Raw genomic sequence first — 12,540 nt, 5'->3', positions numbered from 1 at the left:
AACAGCGTGTGTCTTTTGCCTACATAATTTTTTTCAATTCCCAGATTAGAAAGTGGGAGGTATGGAAACAGTAGTCCCCAAGAAGCTGAAATATTGATGAAAAAACGACTTACGCAAACGACGTAAAAAATTCTAATTTCGACGCGGGAACGACGACCATACTTAACATAGGATACGCCTCATATAGCAGGGGTAACTATACGCCGAAAAAAGCCTTACGTAAACAATGTAAAAAAATGCGCCGGCCGGATGTAGGTTTGTGGATTCGCGTATGTAGCTAATTTGCATACTCGACGGGGAAATCGACGGAAACGCCACCTGGTGGCCAGCGTAAAAATGCACCTTAGATCCGACGGCGTACTAAGATGTACGCCAGTCGGATCTAGCACAGCTTCAGGCGTATCTTGTTTTGTGGATACAAAACAAAGATACGCCGGAGCAAAATAGAAGTTACGCGGCATATGAATAGATACGCCAGCGTAACTTCTTTGAGGATCTGGCCCATAATAGTCATTTAGTCTAGGTTCACATTGGAGTGATTTGTCATGTGATTTGAGAGATCAAATCGCATGACAAGTCGCAGCCTATTGGAGGCAATGGCACTGTTCCAATCTGTGCGACACCGATTTTGTGGCGCCGCAACGATTTGGAAAAGTAGTTTCAAGTGCGACTTCAATAGACATCTGTGTATGAAGCCACACAGGTGTCTATCAAGTAGCACCTGAAATCTCGCTGACCTTGCTACTTCGAAATGGCGCCGCTTCAAGCGAAGTAACGTCATTTCAAAGTAACATCAATGTGAACCAGGGATTAAAAAAGGTTATATTTTCTTAATTCTAAATAGGACAAGAGAAGAGAGGTTCCCAGGTTAAGAAGTAAAATGTTTTTTATACATCATACTACATTTTTCTCTTACAGAAAGAAAACACATCAAAACCTTTGAGCCGTTTACTAAAGAAAAATCAAGCCCGGGAATTTATATAGGCATGCACATTTTATTCCAGAACAATACTAAAATTTCATTTTGCAGCTCTGCCAAAAGAAATTCTCAACAGACACAAGGGCATAACCTGATCTTTTCATTGTGCTAAGAGTGGGTTAGGTTACTCTGAAAAGCCATATTTTACCCTTTACTTTTCCCAAGCAGGCATGCAATATTCATTGCAGAGGACATAAAGAACAAGCACATTTAGGAGGTGGTGCTGTAAAATATTAGCTACTATGTTGTCTGTGAAAAACATGTAAACATATGTAGCACTGGGAAACCTACCCAACTTCTTCCAATTTTACAGCCTTTTGACACTAAATTGGATTTCTGTCAGTGCTCAGTGGATATGAATGCAGCTTGAAGATTAAACAGCATTGGTTTTGTTGACATGCCATGCAATGGGGTTAGCAAAACTGTGAGCAATTAAAAATGAGCATATGTTGAAGTTACATTAGCAAAGGTCATCATCATTTTAACTGATCGCTTTCCACTTATCAGAAGACCTAGCAATATACGGTAGGTAAATTATACAAATCTCTCCTAGTAAAAACAGAGCCAGGCAGAGGGTTCTTGAGAAAGGTAGCTCCAACACGTTGGCTTCCTCCTCTCTTTTTTTCGCCTTCTCATTATTTTATTTTTTATTTTAATCTAAAATGGATATGGTGAGGAGGGGGTGGGGGGGCCCCCCCCCCCCCTCACCATGGGAGCACGGCTTAGATTAGTTGAGGATCCGATCATCCACCTTTCTTCCATCGCTCACATACAGTCAGCCCCAAAAAGGTACTGTTTGTTGTTTTTTCTCCCATTCGAGGAACTGCTCTCTGAGCCCTGGATACCATAATCCGTTTGTGCTCCATGGTAGCTGTTTGCCGTTTGTACATTGTACACTGTACCTATTGCATATGTGCTTTATAATCATACATGGACAATATATACTAAATTCCTATTTATTTTACATTTTTGTTTGGACTGCATCCACAAATAAATGGACTTCTTAACTTTTGGTATATAGTGAATTTTCTAAAAGCCATAAGCGCGGATTTTTAGTGTGTCCTTTAAAGAATCTGGTCACCCCTTACCCTTTTGCAGTGAACACCCAGCTGTCAGCCCATCTTGAACATGCCAGGGGTGGGCCAAAATCTCCCCAATGAAACAACTTACCTACCAACACCACAATGCTTACCATTAATTTATGAAAGTCTGGCAGGACTGGCTGGATGTCCCAGGTCTAGCTCCACCTCAGTTGACTATGGAAAGGTTGTTGCAAGTGTGAAGAAACATTCCTATTTGTGTTTCCTGGATAGAATTTTCTTGTGAAGAATGAAAGTGTGGGCATAGTCGTGTACCAGTGTTTCTTCTAACTAACATAGAAGTAACCTGCCTATTTCAGTGCGATCAATGGTTTGTTTAAAGTAGCATTAAGTGGAACGATACAGGTTGTCATGATCCCATAGAATATTCTATATATTCTCTGCATTTTCTAATTAATTTTTAAAACAATAAAAGAAGTTTGGGGGAAAAAAAATCTTCCCAATGGGGGAGAATGAAAATAAAATTGAAACCCAATCCAACCATACTTCACCAAAATAGGTCAAATCAATTTTAGGGGATTTTTCCGTAAAGGGAGTAAGAAAATCAAAGCTAACAAACATATACTTTTCACAAATGTACAACTTACAGGAGTAAGAAGGGTTGTATGACCCATGGGGCCTGCAGTGACGCTACTGTATGTGTGTAAAAATTGGTCTTTGAAACAAGAAGTATAGATTTATCATTTGTAACATTAGAAGACCAAGTCATACCAAGCATTATATCAGACTGCAATACATTCTCATCTAGAGAGAATGAATGTCCCTATAGATTCACTATCTATAACATCTAAAATGTTCCATCTATATTCCATTGCTGAGTGCAGATATAAAAAGAAAATCTAAGAAAGAAAAAAGAGCAGTCATTGCTATATTGATTCTCACACATGCTATGTACGCCTGTTTTGGTCAGCCTTTTGTTGTATGACAATTGTATTTTCTTTTTCCGTGAATCTTGAGAAACCATGAAGTGTGTGTGAGATTTGTCTTTTTGTAAATCTATAGTGCTGCTCTCTGACTTTCACTCTATTCCATTACTACTAAAGATGGATACATTAGAGAAAAGAAACAGTAAAGGAATAGCTGGGTTTCTTTTTCACAGATGCACTAAACTCAATAGAAAAAAATAAATAGGGTTGAGTTAGTGATCAAGTGTTATATTAAAGGGGTTGTAAAGGTTTGTGTTTTTTCACCTTAATGCATCCTATGCATTAAGGTGAAAAAAACATCTGGCAATGACGGCCCCCCCAGCGTGAACCTGAGCCCGTTCACCTGCTGTGCGCGTCCTTTGGCGTCCTTCTCTTCACGGAGTCTGGCCGTTGTTTGGCTAGATAGAATAGAATGATAGCAGCGAAGCCATTGGCTCGCGCTGCTGTCAATCACATCCAATGATGCGGCGCACCAGGGGGGCGGGCCGAGTGATACAGTCGGCGGCTATAGCTGCCGGCTGCATCATACGAGTGCGCCCGCAAGGAGGGGGTTGGCTCTTGCGGGGAGGAGTGGAGACAGCCGCCGAGGGACCCCAGAAGACGAGGATCGGGGCCATTCTGCAAAACGAACTGCACAGTAGAGGCAAGTATAACAGGTTTGTTATTTAAAAAATAAAAAATAAAAAATGGAAGCCATACAACCACTTTAAGGTGAAAAAACGTCTTACAATTACCTGCCCCCCCCAGCCCCCTGTTTTACTTACCTGAGCCCTGGAAAGTCCCGCGCTGAGAACATGCTCTTCCTTTGCCTGGGCTTCTCGGCTCTTGGCTTGTGCTGCTGTCAATCAATTCCAATGATGCGGGCGCTGGGGGCGGGGCCGAGTCCTGCACTTGGTGGCTATGGACGTTGAATGCAGGACTCGGGAGCGCACCCACAAGGTAACCCCCTTGAGAGAACGCTTCCCAGAGGAAGTTCTCTGAGAAGGGGAGGGGCCGAGACAGCCATCCTTTCGTGACACCTGGAGACCATGGCAACATTTCATTTTCACGGATGCCCATTTACATTTTTCTAGAGACTGTTGCAAGGCTCTGGGTGAGAGTGTACGTGTCTCTTTCCTCTGTGTACGCTTCCCTTTCCCCATTCCCTTTCCTTTTCTGTTGTTCTCCATTTCTTTATTAATACATTTAGCTTGGAAACCTACCCCTTACAGTTTCTTTGCTGTTCTTATGTACCTGATCAAGTTTAGTAGACCTTGCTCCCTTATTGGGTAATATTGGCCAACGGGGGATCTCTCTTGACCCTGTTATTTTTTACTTTGTATCCCACAGGGTTGCATTACTACATTAGGGCTTTTCTCTATAGCAATAGAACTTTGAAGATATTTACCACTACGCCCTGTCAGTTCCGTTTGTATCTGCCCTACTTGGAACTCCTCACATTATGTTCGTTGAACTACCCTTGTAGTCCTGAGTTTGAGGTTTACTGTTTGATACCAGCATACTTGCATTACCCCTATCTAGGTTTGTATAATGCGACTTTTGGTAAAAAAAAAAAAAAAAAAAGGAATTACAAAAAAAGAGACATACTTTAGGACCTGGAGCCAGCAGTGGTGTTTATAAAAAGGCAATGCAGGATTTTTGGCCCGATATTAATAGTGGAACTTTAGTCAGAATAGTTCTGCTAGATGATTTCAGGCTGGTCCCTTTTGCAGGTATAGCCATGTAAAACATTAAAAATAAGGCCCAGATTCACAAAGACTTACGACGGCGTATCTCCAGATACGCCGTCGTAAGTCCGAATGGCCGCCGTTGCATCTATGCGCCTGATTCATAGAATCAGTTACGCATAGATTTGGCCAAGATACGAGCAGCGCAAGTCTCCTATGCCATCGTATCTTCGGTTGCAATAATTACGCTGGCCGCTAGGTGGCGCTTCCTTGATTTCCGCGTTGAATATGTAAATGAGCAAGATACGCCGATTCACGAATGTACGTACGCCTGCCGCAATTAGTTACGCCGTTTACGTAAGACATACGCCGGCGTAAAGATAAAGCTGGTCTCTAGGTGGCGCAGCCCATGCAAAGTATTGACATCGGAACAAGCGTATCTTTTTACGTTGTTTGCGCAAGTCGTACGCGAATGGGCTATGCGTAAGTTACGTTCACGTCACAGGCATTGAGCCGACGTATCTTTGTAAATACGGCGTGATACTGAGCATGCGCCGTTTGTTCGGCCATGCATCTACATGGAGTCAAGCCTCATTTAAATACAACACGCCCCCTACCAGCCTACTTTCAATTACGCGCACTTACGCCGGCCCATTTACGCTACGCCGCCGTAACTTAGGACGCAAGTGCTTTGTGAATACAGCACTTGCCTCTCTAAGTTGCGGCGGCGTAGCGTAAATACGATACGCTCGCGCAACGTAGAACGGTCGTACGTGAATCTAGGCCTAAGTGTCTATACTGTTTAAAATCCAGTGATACACTGTCTCACCCTGCTCTGCACATTACTCAAATGCCCCCTATTTTTTTTAGGCACCACAGAGTTTGTAGAGGTGCTCTTATCCTCCCACTTTCCTGGCCTGCATGCTCGGATAAGGGTTTGGCATGGATTTTGGGGGGACCCTACGCCATTTTTTTTCCGGTTGTAGAGTTCCCCTTAAAAGTTCAAACCAGTTCTAAAGGGCCTTGTATAGATATTAGGGGAGGGACCCGGGCCCCCCACACCAATTTTTTCTCATTTTTATATTGCGGCAAATGTTTTTTTATTAATTCAGCTGTCAGCAGGGAAGCGGATGACTCATCTGTTAAGAACGCAGTGGACGGCTTCCCAGGCCACGCCTTAACCAGCTATTCACTATGCCCCGATCGGCAATGTTTTCCCTGATTAGGGCTTAAAATGCATTGTGCAGCATTCAGTGCATTGTGGGGTGCTCGATTTGAGGACATCCCGCTGAGCGCCCCCCACAAAATTACACCACCCCCACAATTGTACAGATTTCATAAAAGCCGAACAAAACTCAAGTGTGCTACCTTTTAATTCCTCTTTGCAGCCTTCAGATTAAATTTCATTATCATGTGCATTGTGTGCAAAAAAAGCCTTCTGAAAATCTCAAACAAGAGTTCCAAGATGGACTCCACTGAGAGTTGAAAAACAAAAATGATTAGAATAGCTTAATTGCCTCATTTAAATGGAATAATGTAAATTGTTTTCACACTAAATGGTCTCAATAGCTTTTAATACATTTCCACTTGGATGTCTTAGTGAAAAAAAAAAAACAGAAGACAGACAACTTATTTTACAGAAAGTAAATCAAAACCTAACACTAGGCAATTTCCCTGAAAACTGACAACATATTCTAACCCCCAACTTTTCTAAAGAACAAAAAATCTCTCTCTCTAAATTATGTTACCCTCATACCCTTAAATATGTGTTGTGTGTGAATTTGAAAATGTAGGACGTGTTTAGTCACTCCTCCAAGCACTAATCAAGCAGTAGTGGCAGTCCCAGCATTTCTCTTAAAAGCAGATTATTTTTAAACAAATAGCTATTAAAGCAGGGGTTCCGCGGTCTGGACGTTTTTTTTTTGTTAATTTAACTCTTGTGCTGTTATTTAAATTGTACTCACATGTTTCATGTTCCTAGCGGCCCGCATTCTCCCTTGGCATGAAATGTCTATATAAAAATCTTATCTGGCCGTTTCCATTTTTCCTGTGGGCAGCATGAAGCCCACAAGCAAATGCTTACGGGAAGCAGTGAATCCTGCGAGATTTTGCGAGTCTGCCTTATGACTCGTCTCCTGTGAAGCATGACTCTGTGCTCCCAAGAGACATTGCGATCTAGTCCCAGAAAACACTGGGGCGCTTGAAAACTAAATGATACGCCCACTCCCGCGGGAGAGATACCCGAAAGTGCCTGGTATTGTCTTGCTGAATTAAAGGGGTTGTAAAGACAAAAATATTTTCCTCTTAAATTAAAGTCTGGCAGTAGCTGATAAAGTAAAAAGTAATGTTTTGCATTATAACTAGTTTGATACCTCTTAAAATCGAGCGGTTTTATTCACCTCCGTCACTCCTGAATCATTAGAGGTGTAGATGATTGACTTGCGGATAAGGCGCATCACGCGTTCAGAAAATAACCGAACTGGGACTCGGCTCTAAACGGCACCTGCGCAGTCAGCTCTACACGACTCCTAGTCTGTGCGCAGGCGCAGTATAGAGCCGAGTCCCAGTTCGGATATTTTCGGAACGCGTGACGCGCCTTAGCCGCACGTCAATCATCTATGCCTCTTCATAGGAACGCCTATTCCCCGCGGGAGTGAGAACCCGGAAGCTGGGTGAAAAAGATCTATAAGACGGTATGTACAGCGAAAAAAAAAAATACCACCAGCATACTGTACATGTCTGAAGTATGCTGGATTTAATGGTATATAGATGTTTTTTAGGGTGAACCTCCGCTTTAAGCAGACTGTGAGATTGTCTATTGTTGTGACTTGGATGAAGATCAGATGACATTTTATGACCAATTTGTGCAGAAATACATATCATTCTAAAAGGGTTCACACATACTTTTTATTGCAACTGTATGTGGGTCATAGTATTAAGGTGAGGGCATTTTGAGCACTGAGGTGGCACAAGATGAAGAATCAATGTTCACGATATTAATTTACACTGGTGTTTGGGCCAGCAGCACTGAAAGGTTCAAAAGCATTTATGTGTGCACTGGATATAGACTTATTTCAATTTTTACAACAGTATGTAGTATACAAGCATATGGACTAATTATACAGTACAGACCAAAAGTTTGGACACACCTTCTCATTCAAAGAGTTTTCTTTATTTTCATGAAAATTGTAGATTCACACTGAAGGCATCAAAACTATGAATTAACACATGTGGAATTATACATAACAAAAAAGTGTGAAACAACTGAAAATATATTTCATATTCTAGGTTCTTCAAAGTAGCCACCTTTTGCAGCAGACACATCTCTAGAACTGGTAAGAGGAGACTGTGTGAATCAGGCCTTCATGGTAGAATATCTGCTAGGAAACCACTGCTAAAGAAAGGCAACAAGCAGAAGAGACTTGTTTGGGCTAAAGAACACAAGGAATGGACATTAGACTAGTGGAAATCTGTGCTTTGGTCTGATGAGTCCAAACTTGAGATCTTTGGTTCCAACCCCCGTGTCATTGTGCGACGCAGAAAAGGTGAACGGATGGACTCTACATGCCTGGTTCCCACCATGGAGGAGGAGGTGTGATGGTGTGGGGGTGCTTTGCTGGTGACACTGTTGGGGATTTAATCAAAATTGAAGGCATACTGAACCAGCATGGCTACCACAGCATCTTGCAGCGGCATGCTATTCCATCCGGTTTGCGTTAAGTTGGACCATCATTTATTTTTCAACAGGACAATGACCCCAAACACACCCCCAGGCTGTGTAAGGGCTATTTGACCAAGAAGGAGAGTGATGGGGTGCTGCGCCAGGTGACTACCTCTTGAAGCTCATCAAGAGAATGCCAAGAGTGCTCCAAGCAGTAATCAAAGCAAAAGGTGGCTACTTTGAAGAACCTAGAATATGAAATATATTTTCAGTTGTTTCACACTTTTTTGTTATGTATAATTCCACATGTGTTAATTCATAGTTCTGAAGCCTTCAGTGTGAATCTACAATTTTCATAGTCATGAAAATAAAGAAAACTCTTTGAATGAGAAGGTGTGTCCAAACTTCTGGTCTGTACTGTCATAGATAGATGATATATAGAGATATATATATATATATATATATATATATATATATATATATATATATATATCATCTATCATCTATCTATCTATCTTGTTGGTAGCTCAGGTTTTGTAAACTACACATGCTGACTAACTGAATCGTAAATCTATTACTTAAGGTGAATATCAAGACTGGAGCCTTTCAAAAACATTCTTCTGGAAAAGCCTACAAGCAGGCAATTTCAGCAGCATATGCTTTATAAAACTCCAACACGACATTATGCTAATTAGAATTCATACAACTTTACAAATTGCTTTCTGGTAATTACATACTTGAATGTGCCAGATCATAATATATATATATTTTTTCCTCCTGCGTCGCTCATTTGTTTGAGGTCACCAACCTTAATTTTCACATTAAATATTGAATGTTCCTATACATTTAATTTTTAGCTCTCTTTCTGCAGGTATTTATGGTACATTCCCTATTGTTCCTGTAAGTGTTGATTTACAAGTTGGCAGTTTTACCTGTTGGCGCACTAGGGGTTCTGAGTCCTGACATTATTCTACAGCTGGGGATTCCTGGAATCATTCAAGTTCACGGCTAACTCCTGAAATAAGTGCTTATAGTCTAGTATAATTTATAAACTTGCAGGGTAGAGGACAGAAATATGTGAGCTGTCATTGTTGACCTGTTTGTAAAGGTGCTGGCTGCATGGACGTCATCTATATCCTAATTGCTCTACTGGGCAAAACATGTGGGATCAGAGTTTAAACTTTGTAGAGTACATTCGGTGAATGCTTGTTACAGGTCATTGACACGAAGTAGAACTATGTCTTCCATTCAGCACTTAAAAAAGTTCTAAAGGTTTAAAAGGGGTTGTAAAGGTTAATGTTTGTTCACCTTAATGCATCCGCGGGACCCTGCGATTGGCTCCCGCTGTGTCCAATCACAGCAGGAGCAGGTCTCCATCGGCACGGGCCTGTGTTCCATAACCAGAAGGGATCACGTACAAGTATGCGATTTTGCGCTTTAAGGGCCACCCTGCCGCAGAAAATGTATGTGGGCTGGTTTTTAACCACTTCAGCCCGTGAAGGTTTTACCCACTTCCTGACCAGGCAATTTTTTGTGATACAGCACTGCGTTGCTTTAACTGACAATTACACGGTCGTGTGATGCTGGACCCAAATTCAATTCATGTCCTTTTTTTCCCCACAAATCAAGCTTTCTTTTAGTGGGATGTGATCACTTCCGCGGTTTTTATTTTTTGCAAAAGAGCTGCAAATTTAAATAAAAATACAATATTCCTTACTTTCTGCTATAAAACATTCTCAATAAAAAAAAATGTAATCAAATTTCTTTATCAGTTTAGGCCAATCTGTATTCTGCTACATATTTTTGGCAAAAAAATCCCAATAAGCATTTATTGCTGGTTTGCGCAAAGGTTATCGCATCTACAAACTATGGGTTCCATTTATGGCATTGTTATTTTTACTAGTAATGACGGCGATCAGTGATTTTTAGCGGGAGTGCGACATTGTGACGGACAAATCTGACCCTAAATGATACTTTTTGGGGGCCAGTGACACCAATACATTGTTCAATGCTTTAAAAAAATGCTTTGATTCCTGTATAAATGACACTGGCAGGGAAGGGGTTAACACTAGGGGGCGATCAAGGGGATAAGTGTGTTCTAGGGAAGTGCTTTCTAACTGTGGGTGGTGGTGGGGGGGGGGGGTGTTACACTGGAGGAAAAGAGAGATCATGTTTGAGCCAAGCTGAAACAGAAGATCTCTTTTCCTCACTGACAGATAAGCAGTGTGCCTTTATATCGGCACACTGCTGCTACGTGTCTCCTGCAAACGATTGGTGGGTCGTGGTGGCCATCGCGGCCACCGGACCAGCTAATTGGCTCCTGATGTGTCTAATCACAGCGAGATCGGGGCTTCGGCAGTGCGTGCGCGCGCCTTCTACGAGACATGCACAAAATCACGTACAGGTACGCGATTTTGACCAGCCAGGCCGCCCTGCCACAGTATATGTATGGTGGGCGGTCTGGAAGCGGTTATGCAGTTAAAGTGGTTGTAACAAAGCATATCCTTCTATAGTGTGCATGTATCTCAATTAAAGGGGTTGTAAAGGTAAAAAAAAAAAAAAAATCCCTAAATAGCTTCCTTTACCTTAGTGCAGTCCTCTTTCACTTGCCTTATCCTTCGATTTTGCTTTTAAATGTTCTTATGTCTTCTGAGAAATCCTCATTTCCTGTTCTTCTGTCTGTAACTACACACAGTAATGCACGGCTTTCTCCCTGGTGTGGAGAAAGCCTCTTGAGGGGGCCAACAGGAGTGTCGGGACGCCCACTTACCACACAGCTCCTTTCCCTATCTGCAAAATAGAGAGTGTCCTGACTTGCCTGCTCACCCCCTCCCCCCTCAAGAGGCTTTCTCCACACCAGGGAGAAAGCCTTGCATTACGGTGTGTAGTTACAGACAGAAGAACAGGAAGTGAGGATTTCTCAGAAGAAATAAGGACATTTAAAAGCAAAATCGAAGGATGAGGTAAGTGAAGGAGGACTGCACCAAGGTAAAGGAAGCTATTTAGGGAAAACATGTTTTACCTTTAAAACCCCTTTAAGAGCATCAAGTGTAAAACGTCGACAGAATGGGACGGCTGGGCACAAGAGTGTACATGTACCAGCTGTGGGTCGCGAGCGCGCCGGTGGAGGCGCTCTCGCGACCTGGTCCGAAGCTCCATGACCGTGCCCGCAGGACCTGAACGCCGCTGGTGTCCTGCGATCCTGTCACAGGAGCTGAAGAACGGGGAGAGGCGAGTGTAAACAAACCTTCCCCGTTCTTCTCTGTGGCTCGTCACCGATTGTCTGTTCCCTGTCATAGGGAACGACGATCAGTGACGTCACACGTCCAGACACGCCCCCCTACAGTAAGAAACACACATTAGGTCACACTTAATCCCTACAGCGCCCCCTAGTGGTTAACCCCTTCACTACCATTGTAATTTTCACAGTAACAGTGCATTTTAAGCTGTGAAAATGACATAAAAAAATTGTCAAAAGTGTCCGATGTGTCCGTCATAATGTCGCAGTCACGAAAAAAAATCACTGATCGCCGCCAGTAGTAGTAAAAAAATAAATAATAAAAATGCCATAAAACTATCCCCTATTTTGTAAACGCTATAAATTTTGCGCAAACCAATCGATAAGCGCTTTTTTACCAAAAATATGTAGAAAAATACGTATCGGTCTAAACTGAAGGAAATGTTTTTCTTATACATCTTTTTTGGGATTTATTATAGCAAAAAGTAAAAAATATTGATTTTTTTTCAAAATTGTCGCTCTATTTTTGTTTATAGCGCAAAAAAATAAAAAATAAAATAACGCAGAGGTGATCAAATACCACTAAAAGAAAGCTCTATTTGTGGGGGGGGGGGGGGAAAGACAATTTTGTATGGGAGCCACATCGCACGACTGCGCAATTGTCAGTTAAAGCAACGCAGTGCCGAATCGCAAAAAGTGGCCCGGTCATTTAGCAACAAAATGGTCCGAGGTTTAAGTGGTTAAGTTATCTAAAAGTACAGTTACCCTTGGACTTATCATTTGTCACCAGAATGTTAAATACAGCTTAGCCCTATGGCAGTCCTTAAAAGAGACATGAAATAAGAGAATATGTGGTATAAATATCAAATGTGAGAATCTCATAAAATGACTTTTAAATGTTACATTTTAAAATAGACTAAATGTTACAAATTAAATAGGACTAAACCTACACAATCATTTCCCATTAAA

General features: G+C 41.8%; 1 protein-coding gene across 1 annotated transcript in view; it reads right to left on the bottom strand.

Annotated features, from left to right (window-relative positions):
• B3GALT1 (beta-1,3-galactosyltransferase 1) overlaps positions 1 to 12,540 on the bottom strand; it is a 360,749-nt gene that overhangs the window by 224,064 nt on the left and 124,145 nt on the right. The window lies entirely within an intron of this gene.

This window comes from Rana temporaria, chromosome 6 (genome assembly GCF_905171775.1).
Source record: "Rana temporaria chromosome 6, aRanTem1.1, whole genome shotgun sequence".
Taxonomy (NCBI): Eukaryota; Metazoa; Chordata; class Amphibia; order Anura; family Ranidae; genus Rana; species Rana temporaria.
The sequence above is the reverse complement of the archived record's forward strand: the minus strand, read 5'-3'. Positions and strand labels throughout refer to the sequence as shown.